This window comes from Vicugna pacos, chromosome 17, assembly GCF_048564905.1.
Source record: "Vicugna pacos chromosome 17, VicPac4, whole genome shotgun sequence".
NCBI lineage: Eukaryota > Metazoa > Chordata > Mammalia > Artiodactyla > Camelidae > Vicugna > Vicugna pacos.
In genome coordinates this window covers 49,022,009-49,041,093 of record NC_133003.1, presented here as the reverse complement: position 1 = coordinate 49,041,093, position 19,085 = coordinate 49,022,009, and the positions used below count along the sequence as shown (strand labels likewise).

The 19,085-nt window shown below is 44.6% G+C and overlaps 1 protein-coding gene and 1 long non-coding RNA gene across 7 annotated transcripts in view; both read left to right on the top strand.

The window, feature by feature from the left end:
* SRGAP3 (SLIT-ROBO Rho GTPase activating protein 3) overlaps positions 1-19,085 on the top strand; it is a 286,557-nt gene that overhangs the window by 68,028 nt on the left and 199,444 nt on the right. The window lies entirely within an intron of this gene.
* LOC140686815 (uncharacterized) overlaps positions 14,297-19,085 on the top strand; it is a 41,395-nt gene continuing 36,606 nt past the window's right edge. The window contains exon 1 of the long non-coding RNA XR_012060777.1: positions 14,297-14,483. This is a non-coding gene — a long non-coding RNA (uncharacterized lncRNA). The remainder of the gene's footprint in view (positions 14,484-19,085) is intronic.

Below are 19,085 nucleotides of genomic sequence, written 5' to 3'. Positions count from 1 at the left end.
TGAGTTCCAGGCTCAGCCTTGGCAAGGGAAACCTAAAAGCACCATCCATCGTACTTACGGTTTCTCCCAGGGTGTACCCCAAGGGAAGCCTGGGCCTGTGACTCTTGGCATCTGTTTTCTTTCTTGTCACGGTTCTCCGAGTTGTGACACAGGGTGTGTTGTGGTCTCTGGTAGAAAGAGTAAAGATAAAATACATCTTCAGGGGATGCCGAGGCCTGCCCCTGAGGTTACGGGCGGACTGTTGAGCAAGCTGGTTATTTTGGGCTCCAGGGACCTGAGGTTGCCACACCTGCTTCTGGGTGCTGCTGCTGCTTAAGGCTCAGTGACCCAGGAAGTCGGGTGGCCTCGCCAGGAGCGGTGGGAGGCCGCACATCACAGCTGCTGTACACACTTAAGATGCTTGGGAAACTTTGGGAGGGGAGCAGCCATCAAGGGAGAGCTTTGTTTTGTTTCCAGTCTAACTAGCCGTCTTGTGCCTTTTAGTTCTGGTCAAACCTGGCATGCGAATCACCTCTCAGTGGATCCCCAGGGTGAAATGAGCAGAAAACCCAGCTCATCCCTGGGCTCTTCCTCTTTAGTTTTCGGTTCAATGTAGAAAACAGGGACTTGAAGATGTTTCAGCCTTGCTGAAAATTTAGAAACCAGCCCTTTATTGGTCAGAGATCTGAATTCTCCCAACTGCTCAATACAAAAGCCTGGTTTCAGCCTTTGCATATACACTTTTTTAGGGAGTCTACGTTTTATAAGACTAACTTGGCTGATTATTATTATTTTTTTAAACGGAGTTTCCTCTGAAAAATACCGTAATAGAGAAGGGTATGCTGAGTTTTGAACAGTTTGGGATTTTTATACACATTGTCTTGGTAGGAAATGTGCTTATCTCATTTTTAAAGGATTGCTACCCCTGGGCCCATAAAGTTTGTTTGAGGATCAATTAGGCATTTATTGCTCTGGCTGATTCTTTTACTTTTTACCTTTCACCTTTATTTTAACAACTAATTAGCAAGGGCAAGGGAATATATTTCACTAGGAAATTTGTTCAAATGAGCTGGTCTCTTCCAGATTGTAAATGTCTCTGCATTCTGGCTAAAGGAATTTAATTTCATTCCTTTAGGGTCGACAACCACACAATATAGGTCAGGATGCTGCTGTGCCTGAAATTGTCTGGAATCTTTTCATTCAAAATTCTGTTTGTTCATCCTCATCATAACTACTGACATGTGTACAGGGCTTGAGACATCACCCCCCTTGGCGTACACCAAGTACAGAAGGGGTATGTAGGAGCTCGGTTTTAGAGATGAGGAGACTGAGGCCTTGAAATGTTACATGACTTGCCCAAGGTCACAAGGTGAGAGCTATGAAAGGCAGCTGGTTTTCTTCCAGGCCCAGTGTCCCCAGTACACTGTTTGCCTGAAGCTGCCCCTTGAAGGATTGATGTCAGTAGCAGATGGCAGTCTTGTGGTGGGGACTGGCTGCCTCTCAGTCACGGTCCATTGTTTACCCTCTTACTTTCCTCCCCTGCCTTTGCTGCTTGCCTCTGAAGAGCGTTTGACCAATCACCAAAATAATGCCTGATGCCAATTACCTTTCTCCCTGGGTATCATTTGGCGAATTTGGTGCAAACATTCCACCTAGTTTGACAGATTTTATTCTCTGTGCATTTTCTGAGGGGAACTTTTGATTTTTAAAAATGATACTGAGTTTTTTCTTGGCTGAGTCTCTTTTTTCTCTTTTTGAAGAATTTACTGAGCTAACAAAAAGGAATGTTTTAAAACAGATTTTTTTTTCTATTGTGAAAAATCTCAGAATCTTCTCTTGCCTCATTAGACACTTGAATCCTTCTGATTATTTACCTGCAACCCAGTAGTATACCATAGTCTGCACATTTCCAGTGATGGGGAACTCACCACTTCCCAAGCCCACACATTCTGGTTTTGGATCGCTCTGGCTGTTGTAAGCAGTTTTTATGTTGCATTGAGTATGTCTCTCATCCATGTTTTGGTTCTATAACTTGGGACTTCATAGAACAAGACAGGTGCTTCTTCCCCATGACTGCCCATTGGGTGTTTGGAGATTCTGATCATATCCCTGGACTATGCTTATTTCTCATTTGTTCATATAAGATGGTTCGCTGCTGCTTATCATCTTCACCCTCCTTTGGAGCTACTGCATCCTGGGTTGCAAACTCCAGTGTCTTTGAATTCTTGGCAAATAGAATCAATGAGTGAAGCCGGCTCAGTAAGATGATTTGTGGCAGCTGGCCTACCACCTCAGCCAGGGCAGTATAAGAGGGCGTGGTGATGATGGGAGGCCCGAGAGCGCGTGTCCTGTCCAAATGGGCAGTCACCACTTGGGTTCAGCCAGTTGTTACCATTTAGAATGTAGGCCTAGCCGGATCTTTCAGTTTTTTCAACAGATGTCAGTAATCTGGAACCGAGCTTTATGCTTTTCAAGAGACTGCCAAATGGACCTCCAAAATACAGTACAGTCAAAAGTCTTCTTCAAGAGTGGTACTGAGTTCTAAAAGATTCTCTAGATGTGGTCAGAGAAAGGAAACAACTATCACTTCCTTTATGGTGTACGTAATGCTTCTATTAATATAGCCCAAGGGTTGAATTAGCCTTTTTCACTGCCCACCCCCTCATTGCACCATATATATCTGTTATATTTCTCCAACCAGTAGGCTAGGAACCTTGCCAGAGAGAAGAAAATGAAATGAATTTAATGTGACTTGTTCTTGGTGGCCCTGTGCTGGCTCCAGGTGGACACTGCTTCCTCTCCCAGGTGCTCGCAAGTGTCCCTTTATGAATCTGTTCAAGAGTGACATTATATTCTCTAGTCTGGAGCTGGTGAGCTATAACTTCTTACTCCTTTTGAAAATCAGAACATTTGCCCATCTCCAGCTCTTTGACACCTATCCTGTTTTTCCCAGTTCCCTCAAAGATCACTGATAGTGTTTGGCAATCTTACTTGCGGGTATTCTCCGGTATCTTGGGCTCTAATTCATCCTGCTGTCAGACATAAGGGTCTGTTCTGCATTTATTCGGAGTTCCCATTGCCAGTTCACTCTAACAGAAAATGAAAATGGAAATGCAGTGATTGACTTCAGTGTTTTTTGGCTTTTTTTTAACGCATCCATATTCATTTTAGGCCATCCTCTTAATGGCGTAAGTCTAGAATTTGGGGCAAGAAGAGTAGATATTGAAGAAGATCACAGAGAAGCATTTATTTACTCATTCATATATGCATTCATTCAATAAACATTGAGTATCAACTTTGCTCTTAGTCTTGAGTTAGGTGCTGTGAGAAATGCAAAATATATGATATATTCTTGGCTTTCTAAGAGTTTGCTTGGAATATGTTGATAAAATCAGTGAAGAAAAAGATACTAAAAAAAACAGAACACAAAAAACTTCCAGCTCAGCACCAGAATAAATTTAATCTTAAAGAGATTATGCCATAGAGTGATTGGATGATGACCTTAGGAGCCCTCCCCACCTTCAGTAGGCTTCAGTGAGGAAAGTAGGCTGAGTTGGGGAACACTGTGGAGTAATGGGGACTGGGGAGCTCACTTAGAAGAGGTGGCCACAGCTCAGCTCTAGCCTATCACTGCCATGAAGGGTTGTGAGCCCGGAGTGGTCAGTTCTTTCAGTGTTTCCAGGGCAGCTGGATTTTAAAACAAAATCTCCTGATTTTTATTTTAAATATTTAAAATTTTAACTTAAAAATATTTTAAAAATTGGATCACCTTTTTCATGATTGAGCTGTAAGAGTTCTTCTCCACATTCTGGATACAAGTTCTTTATCAGATACATGATTTGCAAATATTTTATCCCCTCTGGGGGTTATCTTTTCCCTTTCTTTTTTTTCCGAAGGGAATCCTTTGAAGCACGAGAGTTTTTACTTTTTATAAATCTCTGATTATCTATTTTTTTCTTTTTTTCTCATACTTTTGGTGTCATATCTAAGAATCTTTTGCCAAATCCAAGGCTATGATAAAAATCTCCTGATTTCTAAGGTTTTTAAGAAACCCTGTGCTACCTGAACACGCCTGTCCATAGCAGAGTTTCAGCCCGTGCCCACCAGCCTGCAGTTCTGGCCTACAAATTGAAGTCCGTAAAGAGTCTTGGTGATGGGCCGGCAGCTGACTTAACTGTTCCACCTTCAGTTGTTTTCTCTGTAATAGGCCTGCACTCTCATAACCACGCTAGACCAGTTCCTCATCCCTGCATTCTTCATACCCCTTCTCACCTCCAAGTACTTCCTCATTCATGCCTTTGTTCTCCTCCTCCCCTCTTTTCCGTCTGGCCAACTCCTGACCATCTGTCAATGCCTGCTCAAATGATCCCTTCTTCCATGACACCCTCCTAATAACTCTTCTAGGCAGAACTAGTGGTTCCCTCACATCTGCCCCTCTATTCTGAGCCTTATTATTCTATTCTTCATTACAATTTTGTGTTTCATCCTTTGGCCATGAACTCTTGAGGGCACAAATGCTTGTGGTCATTTTTGGTTCCCCAGTATGCTTGGAATACAACCAGTTTGAGGGAATGGCTGCTAAGTTACTAAGCTCGAGTTACATTTTCCTTGACAGTTGTCTTAGCTTGGGCTTCTATAACAAAATACCATGGATGGCTGGGTGGCTTAAACAGGAGACATTTATTTTTCACAGTTCAGGAGGCTGAGAAGTCCAAGATCAAGGTGCCAGCAGACTTGGTTCCTAGTGAGAGCCTACTTCCTGGATGGTAGACAGTTGCCTTCTTGCTGTGCTCACACAGTCTTTCCTCTGTGTGTGGAGAGAGAGAGCTCTCTCTCCTCCTCTTGTTAGGAGGGGACTAATCCCATCATGGGCGCCACTCAGAATCTCATCTAAACCCAGTCACCGCACAGAGGCCCCACTCACCTCCAGACCCCATCACATTGGAGGTTAGGGCTTCAACATATGAATCTCAGGGGGATATGAACATTCAACCTATAACAACATCATACTTTCTGTTCCATTGAATGTAGGGGTTTTATTGGGTAAGGAAATATTCCTCATGGTTTGGTGAATTTCCTTGTTTCTCTCTGATAGGGGAGATGTTTATTTGTGGAGATTGGGTGAAGGCTGATGTGTTGAAAGCCAAGGTGGTGTTTGATGAGGTGATGTTTGTCACAGTCATGGTGGGATGTGGCTGGGGAGCATTGCACACCAGGCACCTCCCAGTCTGAGAAATCAGTGGATCTGGGATTTTTTATTGGCTGTTTCCAGAGATCTCACCACCAGAGTTTATATGTTAGAGATGACATTTCCTTTCCAGAAACCTCTATTATTTGTTCATTCACTCACTCACTTACTCACTCATTCAGTAACTGTTAAAGCCATGCTTCAGGTTTTCATTCACTCATTCACTTACTCACTCATTCAGTCACTCACTCACTCACTTTCTCACTCACTCACTCATTCAGTAACTGTTATAAGCCATGCTTCAGGTTATACAGCTTTGTTTAGCAATGGGAGGTAATTAATTTTTATTTCTGTCTAGGTCTCTGTCGTATATATGATATCTCATTTTGTGATCCCCCGAACTCTGTGAGATAGTCATTATTATTCCCATTTTATAGATTCAAATCTGAAGTTCAGAGAAATAAGGTAAGTTGTATCAGATGGCTCAGCGAACAGTGGCAGAGCTCAGGGTTAAAGTGGAGGCTTTCTGCCTTCTGGTTGTGCACAGAGAGGCTAGATGCATGCCAGGGCAACTTGGCTCTGAAACCCAGGGATTCCTTCACTGAGTGGCCAGTCCGGGGTGGGTCTTAGACTTTGACTTCCTGCCGTTCCTAACACTTCTGTGCTCCTTCTAATCCCACCTCTCCGATCTTCCCTTGATGCCACCTAGCTGTGTCAGATCCCTCACTCCCACCCTAGGGAGTCATCTTGGGGAAGGTACCCACTGGAAGTTTGATGGAGGCTCCACCAACCTGGAGATACAGAACCAAAACTCTTAGATGTCTTCTGGTCCAACTCTCCCACTCTTTTTCCTCTCCAGCTGTGGAAACTGATGTGCAGAGAAGGGATCTGGCTTGCAGGTACTTCCAGACCATATTTCCATGAAGGCGAAAGCTCTGTCTTCTCGGCTTATTGCTGTAGCCTTGTGCCAGGCATCTAGTGAGTGATTAGTAACCGTATGGAGTTGAATTGCTCTGGTGAGTGGGTCAAGCCTGGATGGTGATGGTTGCCTGGGAGACAGAGCTAAATGGTACCTTGGAAAACAGGATGAGGTGAGGATCTAACAGGGTAAGAATGGGAGAAGTCAGGACGAGATGAGGTTAGGCTGGTTCAGAAACTGGGTCCTGTCCTGGTAGCTGCCAGGAAGGGGACAGGGGTTGACTTCTGAAAGGTGCTGAGTTTCAGTTCAGAACCCCTGGCCTAATAAAGGCCCCAGCAAGCTGTATCCTGGGCTTGGTTTCACTTGTAAGTGATTTGTTCCTGATGGCTTGTTGGTGTTTATAAAATATCTTGGCTGGCTAACAGTGGGGGTTTGGCTCTGTTCTCTTCATTTGTTTAATCATTAGGCCAATTTGTATTTGGAGTGGTGTTCCCTGAGGTGTATTCCATTAAATTGGATGTAAAGGGGTGTTGGGTGGAAAAAATTGTTCTGTGGTCAAATAGATTTTGGAAGTTCTAGTAGAAAATGAATTAAATTGGTTTGTTTCCCACAGGACTTATGGGAACCTTGAATTTGGGGGCCACAAAATTCCCTCCAACTTATTCAGTCTTGTAAACCTTTTTCATGGGCAATCCCACAAGACTGTTCCTGAGATGACATTTTGGACAGTGTCAGGCTACGCAATTTGTGGATTATTCAGATTCTTTCTCTTTTTGCCTTTTGTACAGTTCCCTAATTCTTATACTTTTCTAAAAGAACCATTTGAAGAGGGGAAGAGATAAAACAAATGTATGTCCAGCTTATCTAAGTGACATCAGTGTGGTGTTCTGAGGTCACTTAGAAAATGTGGGTTTTGACATTTCCAATTACTGAGCACTCAACCATTGATTCAAATGGTGATTTGCCATAGCTTTCCTCTGATCAATGTGTGTGGCACGTGCCCATTTGCATGTGACAGTTTGGGGGTGCACTCAGCTGCAGGTAGCGTGCACAGGGCCCTGAGTGGACCTGGCCGCTGTCCCTGAGATTGTACAGTCGATCTCAGGTGATAATGGTGCAGATGAACCCACAGAAGCCCGCGGCCTGTGGTGCCTCAGAGTGAACAGATCTCAGCCACAAATCCAGGTGCAATAAAAATATGTTTTTCTTGACTTTTTGGTAACTTGATTTACGTTTCACATCTCTTTTCTACTAGGGGTGGCAGAAATAAATCCAAGTGAATTTGGGGTTTTCCTCCCCTTTCCTCCTGTGTTGTTTCCCGAGGTCCAGGGGGACTAGGGCAGTGCCAAGGGACATCTGTTGTGGTTTATCATCAGCCTGCTTTGGCAACTACTGGGATACCTTCCTTTCTGTTGGGTCTTCAGTGGTCGATCCTGCCAGTGAGCCTTCTTTGTTCCAAACCTGAGGCCGCTTTGCACTTTCCCCTCTTCAGCTCCTTCTGTGAGATTTGCAGGTACCAGGGGCCATCCTGGGGCTCACACACCATGCTGGGTGGAGGGAGACTCTGGACAGTAGTCTCAGGCCTGTCTTGCCATGCCCAGCACTCACTTCCCCTTCAGGGTCTCCTGAGAGCACTGCCTGGGAAGTGGCGCAGCTCCTCCGTTCTCAGAGTCTGCAAATCTGTATGGATGTTCCCTCATCGCCCTCTCTCCTCGGGCTTGTCAGAGGTGAGGCAGGATGCAGATTATTTTCTTACAGATTTGTCATGTCTACACACACCTTGCTTTGCTGACTCCCAGAATCTTTATCTGTGTGTGGGGAATGGGAGGGATGCGGGGGTTAGGAGAGGTGGCACCCTGGCTCTTTGTCCTTAGACATTCTCTCAAAGTTAGGGTCCACTTTTTCCTGTTCTCGTAGTATTTTATTTATGAATGAGTAATTTTTTGGCCCTAACAAGGCTGACCATAATGGAAGAAAACCTTTTGGGCATCAAGTAGTACATTAAAATTAGAGGAACAAAGTATCCACATCCATGAAGTTATAGGTGAAGCTGCAGAGCAGGTATTGAGTGAAATGGTACATAGTTTCTTTGATAGTGTCCATTTTTTTGGAAGTGAAAGGATTTTTTAAAGTGAATTTTTTAAAGTGAGTACCACAATCTAGCATTTTTGCTTTTTTCTTAAAGGAGCAAATCTGTCTTATTTGTGCTTTTTAATGTTTTAATAAAAACTTATCAGGATATATATTTTTTAAACTCTTTTTTTTTCAGTTTTTGTTTATTTATTTTTAGTTGAAGTATAGTCAGTTTACAATGTTGCGTCAATTTCTGCATAACCCACATTCTTTCATTTCTCCCTGAAGGCTGAGTTTTTTAAAGTCAAAAGCCAAGAATTCAGTCTTTCTCTGTATTACCCCTGAGGCACTGAGCACAATGCCCTCTCTCCCTGCCTGAATAAGGTCTAGGAGGTCTAAGGATATATGGGAGAAAAAACTTCAGTATTTCCAAATATTAAATGCAGTAAATTTCCATTCTTCTCCATCTGCACCATCTTGGCCCAGGCCACCATCACCTCTTGCTGGGACCAAGGCAGCATCCTCCTAACTTACAGCCTCTCAGCCTCCGCACTACTGACACTTGGGGCTGCATCACTATTTGTTGGGGAGGGGGCTGTCCTGTGCAATGTGGGATGTTGAGCAGCATCCCTGACCTCTACCCGCTAGATGCCAGTAGCACCCTCCCTCTTCCAAGTTGTGACAACAAAAAATGTCTGCAGACACTGCCCCTGTTGCCCCCCTGAGGCGGGGGGAATAGGCCCCAGTTAAAGTCACTGTCCTAACTGGTCTCCCTGCTTCTTCTCTTGTCCCCACAGTCTGCTCCCCCTACTGCAGCCTGCAGCAGTCCTTACATAGTTTAAATCTAGCCATGTCACTTCCTAGTTTCAAACCTTCCAGTAGCATCTCACAGCTCAAGAATCAAGTCCAGCCTCCCAGCTGGGCTTACAAAGCTGTGGTCTGCCCGTCTTGGGCTCCCGCACCTCTCCACTCCCTTGGTTCCAACCTGGTACCTTATTTGGGACTTCACACTTAGTTTTTCCTTCTTTCTGGAATCTTCTTCCCCTGGATTGTCACATGGCTGGCTCCTTCTAGGTATTCAACTCTTGGCTTGCATGTCACTTCCTCACCACCCAGTCTTAAGTAGCTTGGGAGCACCTATTCAATCCGCTGACTTGAAGTCTCAGGAGAGCACTTATAGCTGTATGATACTGTCCCTTCTTTTTTATTTGTTTCTTTTGACCAGAAATGAAAGTCTATAAGAACAAGACCTTTTGTTCATTTATGTTCTGTTAGTACCTAGAACAGCATTTGGTGTGTAATAAGTAACTGTAAGATTGGGTGAGTGGTGAATGTTGATGCCCTTGTGATGGACTTTATACATAAGCACATGTATCTGCTCTGTTTCAGGGTGCATGGGATTATACTGGGAATTTCAGTTTAGAGGCACATAATAAAGCAGATCCAGGCTTCCCCAAGCCCTGACTGAGAGATAATTCAAGAAGATGAAGAATCAAAGGAAGAATCAATTGTATCTATGCAGAGGCATCCACCCAATGGCTTAGAGGGGAACGGGATAGAGAGACCAGGTGGACACTTCCAAGGATGCTACAGGGAATTTCCTATTTTCTGTTAATTGAGTTCCTAGTATGTGGTTGATATAGGGACACAAAAATGTGAGGAATATGATGCCTGTCCCTGACTTTGATGGACTCACAGCTTTCTAGGAAAGATAGTTACAAAAATAGATTAACTGATTATAATCCAGTATAGTAAGTACTGAGGCACTTTGGAAACTCTGAGTGAAAGTAACAGCTTTACTGGGGAGAGCCTGGAGAAGTTATTCTAGAAGAAAGGACTTTTGAGTAGGGTTTTAAAGGATGGGTAGAAGCTCTCCAAGTGGTGAAAGGCATTTCATGAAGACAGAACAGCATGTGCAAAGGCATGGGGTTCATGAGAGGGCCTGGCTACTTGGGAAGTGGTGAGAAGTTTGATGCGGCTGAAATCCAAAGTAGCTGGGGTGGGAGATAAGTCTAGCAGTGAGTGGAGTATGAAGTTCCTTTCTAACTAGTGGCTCCTGTGACCCTTTTACCTTGGAGATAGTGGATGAGGGTCTTATTTTTTTGATAACATTTTTTTTCTGGTTGGATATAATACATGCACATTATTTTGAAAGTTTTGAAAATATAGGGAAAAAAGAATCTAGAAGCCACTACCTGAGATAATCACTGTAAACATTCAATATATTACCTGTCAAACTTCATATCTCTATCAGATCTGTTTTATATCTATATATCACAAAAATGGGATCATAGATCTTTAATGAAAAGTTATGAAAATAAAGCAGATAGGCAAATCTTCATAGGCCTATAGGCCTAGGGCTTGAAATAAGAGTATGGCCTAAAAATAAACAGACTTTTCCAAGTAAGAATATCCATCAAGAAGCGTGACCTCCCTCATGTTTTTGATGGTCCATGAGGACTAGGAATTAGTCTGTTGGAGGCCACTTCTGTCCCATCAGATTTGTATAACACTCAGCAAGAACTTCCCCTGTCTCCACATCTGTGCCAGCTACTTTCAGCTAACAAATGTCCCCTTCCTGGTCCCTCAGAGTCTCACTTCCCTATTGGTACCCAGGCAGCCATTCCTGCCTTTGGCATGAAGTATTAAAAGGAGAGTCTTGTCAAAGGCAAAGAATATGTTGGTACCTTTCCTCATTGTTCCTCTGCCCGTGTCCCTGGTCATCGGTGATACTTTTGGGACTCTTAATTGCTGGTCTGCTCCCAGCAGTGGTAACCTGCCATCCCCTTGCTTCTGATGGCCAGTGAGCGTATTTTCAGAATACATTTTACTGTAGATCAGCAAGTTGTCCAACTCTTTGTCAAAAAGAAAAGATTCCTGTAGGTGGGTAGAGATTGGAGTTTGGTGAGTGGAGAAGCTCCGTGGAGGGACCTACCGTAGCTTAAAGAGTGCCTTACGGGGAACCAGAGAGAGATGCCATGAGAGGACCCTTACCAGTGAAGCCCCTCAGGATCCCTCAGGGACACGAAAGCATGGGTGTCTCTTCTCTGATTTCATTTGTAGTGAAGAGTGCAAACTGGCCGAGCAACATGGCTGCTCCCCAACCGTTGTCCCAGCAGGACGTTTCCAAGCAGAGTTGGCCAGCATGTTACTTTTTACTTCACAGCATCTTTATGGTGATCAGTGGCCTCTCCAGACAGTCCATTTTGAATCTCCTGAAGATAGATCATCTCAGGGAAACTAAGGCAGAACCAGAGCTGCTCTCTCACTTCTGACACTGGTAACTGATTACTCCTTGATCTCCGACCCCAGTCATTTAGACTCTTGACCTTTTGCCTGGTTGTGGTCTTTCGAGTGTATTTGTCCCTCAGCTAATCTAGGGCTTTAGTTTTGGCCTGATCCTTCTGCTTCAGGCCTTATCCTGAGTATCTCTGTCTTGCTAGGTCTCATACTTGGCGTAATGTTGCCATGGAAACTCTACACCAAAAATGGTGGAGGCCCTACTGCTCCCTGCCAGAGACACAGAATTGTTAGGCTGTTGGGAATAGTGGGAAAGAAATGTTGAGTATCTGGTGGGCCAGTTCACTTTGATTTAGTTTGGCAAGTATTTATTGAGTTCCTACTATGTTCCTTGCCCTCATAGATTTTATTATTCTGTGAGGAAGACAAATTTTAACTCATAATTACCAAACAGTTGAGTATTAATGAAAGGGTGGTTTGGAGTTCTTGGGGTTACCTATAGCAAGTGGATCCAAATGGCTGAAAATGTTGTGATTTCTGCTACTGATCTGTAAAGCTTAATCATATTGGCCAAGCTTATCTCACCCCTGTTATTTCCTGAGTTATTTAAGATCTGGAGAGAACCATCTTTCCATTTAGAGAAGGGTCAGAAGCCATGAAAATATTTAAGGGGCCAGGAAGAGTGCTGCTTCTAAGAGAAACACACAACTCTTTGTGTAAAAGATAAAAATGGTTCCAGAAAAGGAATTTTATAATAGTTATTCCCAGTTGGTAAATATAATCGTAAGATAAGTGATTTAAGGTGAAATTAAAGCCAGGGATCAACTGAAGAGGGTTGAAATCCATCTTGGTTGGATAGAGTTATATTAAAGTCACAGAAGGAAGGTGAGACAAGAATATGGATTGTGGAGGGAGGCAGCTGTGATGGGGGACTGTGCTGTGGACTAAATTGCACAGAGCTGGGTTTGAGCCTTGCTTATGGCTTACCAGCTGAATAGTAAGTCCTTTGTTGTTGTTGTTTTTAATCCAAGAAAGATAAGAAAGCTAGGGATAATTCCTCACCAGTTACCTTATTTGAAAAATGGGGATGGCAGTACCTTACTCGTGTGTGTGTGTGTGTGTATGTGTGTGTGTGCGCATGAACTAGTTGAAATAACACACATCAGATTTTCCAGCACACTTCTTGGCACGCAGGAGCGGTCACTGAACAGTGGAAATGTTAGCTAAACCAATAAGAAGGTCACCAGCATTGAGTCCAGTGATCCTGAGCCTAAGGTGACGCCCTCCGTGAGTGCAGATTAGAGAGGAGAGGAAAATGGGGCAGTGCTGGAAAGCCGTCAGTAGAGGCGGTGTTACCAGCATGGGCAGCTGAGAAAGGAAGGTTCTAGTGAGTCTTAGACAGGCATGGTGCTCTCTTTGCCTATTTCAGTGTTTTCCCCAATGTGACTCCTGGGCCACCTGCTTCAGAATCTCTGGGGGTGGGACCTTTGAACCTGCATTTTACAAGTGCCCCAGGTTTCATAAACTTGAAATACTTGGACCTGGACTGTAGTAAACTCAGCAGCATTACTGTCTATGTGTCCCTCCCCTCGCCACCCCCCCCCCATTTCTTAAATTGAAGTATAGTTGATTTACAATGTTGTATTAGTTTCTAGTGCACAGCATAATGATTCAGTTATACACATGTATATACATATGCTTTTTCATTACAGGTTACTATACACCATTAAATAGAGTTCCTGTGCTGTACATATACAGTAGGACCTTGTCATTTATCTATTCTGTACATAGTAGTTTGTATCTGCCAGTCCCAAACTCCCAATTTCTCCCTCCCTGCCCCCTTCCCCTCCTGGTAACCTTAAGTTTGCTGTATCCTCTTTTGAAAGTCAAAGGATATTTAGTAGTCACGTAGATTACTGATGAATGAGGAAAAAAACCCCAAACCTGAACCCCTGTGTGTGTGTGTGTGTTTGTGTGTGTATGTGTGTATTACAATCCTGCGGGGTTTTTTGTTTTTGTAAAAATGTGTGTCTTTGTGTATTTGGGTGTGTGTAAAAAAGAGTTTGATAGTTCTTACTGATTGGTAATGATGTTTACTCTTGGGGACTAGGAATGGGGTGGAGGTCAGGGATGGGGACAGGATGGTAGTGACAGAGAACAGCAGAAAGGAGACCTTTTTCCTTTACATTGTTCAATATTGATTGACTTTGAAAATAGTGAGCATGATTGGTTTTCTAATTAACAAGTACACCAAGTTGACAATAAGAAATATGACAAATTTCCTCACTATGGAGGATGCTCCGACATCAACTTATAAAAGAAAAAAGAAGAAAGAAAGAAAGAAATACACCTGCAAGAGATATTTAAGTTATACTAAACTTCTTGTGGTGTTCATTATATATTGTAAGAATGATTGCTGAAATGAAATGTATTATTTTCCTGGATTATTCCCCCATATAGTGAGGATGTTTTTCTCCGCTCTTTCAAAATTCTAAGAGATGAATATAGTGGAATAGTCCTGTGCAACCGTTTAATTTATTGGGTTTAAATCAGAGGCCATTGTGGTGTTGTGTCCAGAATTTGGGATTTAGAGGCATTGACCTGATTTGCCATCTCTGATCTGTCTTTTGAGCAAGGCATATCTCCATTCTGCGTCCTTGCTTCCTCATCCATAAAATGAGGGTGTTCCATACCTTAAAGGCTAGTTGCTGTGAGAATCAAATGAGGTGGTAACTCTAGAGTGCTGCAGAAATGTTAATTATTTCTATTTTTGCCCATCTCCTCCCCTGGACCTGCTGCTGTTGCCATGGGGTGTTTATGTGTCAGTCTCCCTGTGAGCTCACTGAGTACAGGGGCCTTGTTTTATTCATTCCCCAAATTCTTCTGCCTGGTGCCTGCCACACAGGAGGCATTCAAAGCAAGTTCTGGAACAGCTATCAAGGTTAGAAAAATACATGCACAATTAGGTTTAGGCTTATGAAAATATCAAGATGCTCTTCCAGGAAGCACTGTCTTCTATTTCTATTTGAAGGAATTAAAAAAAAATTCATCCAAATCCAACAGAAATGATACTGCTCGGAGAAGGTAAGGAACTTCATTAGGGAAAATTTAACTGCCCAGTTTCTAAAGAGATGGTCACATCTCTCCATCCTCATTACTGTCAAGTGCAGGATGGCTGTGTCCAAGGAGGGCAAGATGAATGAAAAAAGATTGTCAGAGGGCAAATCCCGATGCCTCTGAAGAGATGTCCCCCAAGAAATGAGAATGCCTCCCGGGTCACTGCTTCCTTTGCTGTCTGTCAGAGCCCAGGGGTAGAACCTCTGCGGGCTCCTCAGACAAAGGCCTCTTTGGCCTCTACCCCGGGCCTCAGCTGGTGAGCCACAAAGTCCGTTATTTCCCCTGGAAAGTAAGTTGCTTGACGAAACTGGAAGGGTTATCTGAGGCCCGATGTTGGGGGCTCCAGTATCCCTAAGACCCAGATAATTATCATCCAAATGGGCTGAGGGGAGGACTGAGGCCAAGTCTAGAAATGGAGCCCTGATGCACACCTGCAGTTATGAAGGAGGGGACCAGTCTCAGCTTTGGTAACCTGGACCCTTTTCCAGGGCTGCCACAAAGCCGCACTTCTTCTGCCTTTCCCGTACCAGTTCCCTAAGCACAGGACGGCTGGGGAGCACCATTAAGTGGGTTCATAATTGTCTGAACAAGCACTGGTTGTTGCACGGACCTTTGTCAGCCTAGGTGAAGTCTCTGGTGGCCTGCCAAAAGGTTCTGCCTCGCAGTGTTTTAATACTTGTTGATTTTTGGATGAATGCATGAGCACGCCTATCCAGTTTGAGAATGTCGGGAAACCCAAGGAAGGCAGGCTTAGTGATCAGGACATGGTTGTTGGTATCAGACTGCCCAAGGGTTACAGCTACCTTCCCGCTGTGTGTCTTTGGGCCTCCGTTTCCCCATCTGTAAAGTGAAGATAATATTCCTTTCCCAAAGAGGTATCTATGGAGTTAAATGAGATAATGTGTGTAAAGCCCTCACACGGTGCCTGGCACATAGCAAGGACTCAGCGTTGGCTACTGCGGCTAAGAATCACAACTATAAGAGTAATACGGCAGCCTGGGAGTCCCGTAGACCTGGGCTCAGATTCCAGCTGTGCCACTTATGAGTTGCGGACAAATTGTTTAACCTCTCTGGGGCTCAGCTCGCTGTACCACTGTAAAATGGGAACAATAGTACCTACCTCGGGCGTTTCTGTAAAGCATTCACGCCGGAACAGACACATAGTTGATGTTCCATAAGCAGTGGTTATCATTAAGAGACACATCACATCCTGTGGTGGACAGAACCAGGAAGCAGAGAGATCTTAAGAGAATGGGATGAGGTACTGACTCTGAAAATGTGAGTTTAATAGTATCTTCAAGAGAATACCACCAGCTCTTCAAGACAAGGTAACTTTTTTGAATATTGAGCCCAGAAAGGAATTTCTCCTTTGAATAGATAGAAACATGAATGAGGTGGTAACAAATTGGCTTTTGGTTAGGATACCAGACCTTGGTCCCTGCTCCCAGCCTTGTCCCTTGTCCAGGAGGCTCTTGGCCCCTCCCCACGAGGTTCCAGAGGGAAATAGATGATAGAGGCCACTGACTGGGAAATGGACACCTGTCTCGAAGCTGCAGTTCAACACCTAATGCAGCAGTCTGTTCTCCACGTGAACTCCCTTGGCCCAGGTGGGTTGGGCCTGCAGGGCTCCCCTCTAAGCCCATACTGGAAGCGTGGCTCTGTTGCTCCCGAGTAACCGAAGCTGGTCTGCAGCTTGAACCTCTGCGCCTTCTCTAGAGGGACTAGCCTGGAAAACTGCCCTGACTTTTCTCTGAGATGCCACCAGGCCTAACCAGCCACAAGGGAAAAGAGAGAGTCAGAAGCCTGGACCCCGCCCAGACTTGACCTTCGATCTTCTTGGCAGTATAACGTCTGGGAGTTTTGGTCCGCAAAGGTGCCGAGAACCTGGCCAGTCCGTAATACCATTTCCTTCCCGTGGATGCATTTCCATGCCCTTCTTTGTGATCTTGACTTGGGAGAAATGAAAAGAGTTGGCCTTCAGCTCACTGGAGGTCAAAATCCCCCTCCCTCCCTGTCTTTGTTAACCTTTCTTCTGACACCCCCAGGAGCAAGCTCATAATCAACTCAGGGTGTGGCTACCTCCCTCTGTGGAAGAAATGGATGGAGAATTAGCGAAGCCCAGGCTGCATCCTCAGCACTGCTCCACAGTGTGCCTGCCATGCAGCCAGGAGCTGGGTATTTAGCCCGCAAAGGTTCAAGAATGCCTCTTTGATGTCGTTTTCTTTCTCCAGATGTTTAAAGCAGCTCAAGACTAAGTTTAAAAATTCAACTTATTTTCTTCCAGACCAGCACTGATCACCAAGCAAGAGGTGGTCTGCAAGCCAGTGATGTATTTTATTGAGATGCACACAAAAATGGGGCAACTTCATAGAAAAATCTCTATTTCTGACTGTTAGAAGACAAGCCAGATGATCTGGTGCACTGATACCCGCCGTTCCCTCATGGCAACCAATCAGCAGGAGCTGAGTAGCAGCTGCCTGTCTTAGATGCACACTTAAGTCTCTTCTACTTTCTGGGCCAGGAGCTCTTGGGTCCCCACACCCTCTTATCTTACACCCACTGCTTCCTTCGTGTCCCTAAGCTCCTTGGTTTCTGTGGGCAGTTGGGTTTGCCACCTCTTAATAAGGCTAAGAAGTTATAGTCTATCCTCTCTCTCAAATTAAGCTCATTAGTTAGGATTGTACAGTGAGAATCATGTGACGGTGTTAACAGATGATTCAACATCTGTGATGTAGAAATGCCTCTGACTTGCCACCATCCTTTCAAATTTCATAATAGAGACTCTCTGTCATTATTTTGAATAAATCCTTCTTCACTTCTCCTCATGGATGAGTTCAAGCCTGGAGTCAAGGGCAAGATGCTCTCCTCCAAGAAGAAGTGCTGTGGTGCTTGCCTCTGACCCATTCCTGAGGGGAGCTGGTGGAGCGTGGGCTGGTGGGCCCTTCAGCTGCTGGAGGCTGTTAAGGACCCAGTAATGTGGTGGATGGTGGCCTTAATCACCCCTGTAGTAGTCACCACAACACATTTTCAGTAGTTAAAAATCCCTCAATGTAAGTTGAGAGGTTGCACACCAAAGCACACTTCACTAAGAGCAGTTCTGCTCAGACAGTGTGGTCCAGGAACTCTGCAGTGAACTCTGAAGTCAGACAGACCCGGGATGGAATTTCAGCTTCATCACTTACAACTGCTTGTCCTTGGGCAAGTTGTCTCACCACTCTCTGCCTCAGCGTCTGCCTCCTTAAAATGGGTACCTTGCTGGAATGTGGGCCACACTCTGCTGTTGTGCTTGCCCAGATTTGGAGGCCTTGATCTGTTCAAAGAGTGGAATTTAGAACATTTACAGCAGAACCAGCAGCTTGCAGGAACCGCTGGTGTGTTTTGTGTGGACTTTGGAACATTTATGCAAGTGAATTAATTAACTAAGAAAGTTTTTTAAAACATCAGGAGAGTTTACATAAAAATCTAGATTTCTGGCATTTCTTATGAAATGGGAAGGTCTAGAAACACGGGGCCCTCATTCTCCAACAGAGGCAAAAGTTGGCTGCCCCTTCCAACTAAGGCACAGGCTCCACTTTGTTCCAGGTCCCAGCTAGTCCACTTCACTCATTTTTGTTACCTGTTTGGATCCTGGGGACATTTGGGTTTTTCAGTGCAGAGGAGTGGACCAACTTTCATTCAATCCTCCATAAATGTTTCTAGCAACCAGGCTTTGGAGAAGGTAGGCAGTAGGTCGTATTTTCTGGCAAATGCCCCCACTGCCTTCTGTGTTACCGATTAAGTGCAGAGCCCTCAGCTTCAACAATCCGTGGGGCAGAGGTGGGGTCATGGTCCTCTTAAAAAGAATCTGGGACACTAACAAAGGTTTGTGCCTGTGAATGGACGGCCACCTCATCGCAACCTGCAGGTGGGCTGAAATTTAATAAGGAAGAAAGTGTAAAGCCTGCCCTTCTGCCTAAGAACTCAGCTGGCCGGCCGAGCACAGACGGGAGAGGTGTGTGCTTAGCAGCAGACCTTATGAAAAAGGCTTAAGGTTCTCGTTGACATTAAGTTTGGTGTGAGTCATAGGGAGGCAGCTGCCAAAAAACCTAATCTGATTTGGGGCTGGGTTTATGGAAGTCTAGTGTCTGGAAGACCTTTCTGACAGTTAGAGCTGTCTTGAAAGGACAGGCAGACAGCCTCAGGAAGCCTCCATCTCCCTGGTGTAGGAGGTGTTTGAAGCTGGGTGACAGGCCCCTGGAAAAGATGGTCAGAGTGGGGATTTACACATCAGAGGGCGGTTTGTTCTAGGTGACATAGGAGGTCTCTGCCAACCCTGAGGTTCTGCTTTCTGCTGTCCAGTGGAGGGAGATAATTTCCATAACAAAAGTAAAAATTTTGCATTTTGTTAGAAGAAAGCAGGACACACTGACGCGACAGCCATTTTGCTCAGACTCTGTCAAAACAGGAAGGTAAACTTCTGGTTCTAGAACACCTTGTAATTTGGACAACACATGCCACTGGCCTTACCTCATCCCTGAGCCTCAGCTCACCTGTGTCACCATCCCTGACAACCCCCCACCTCATTTCTCA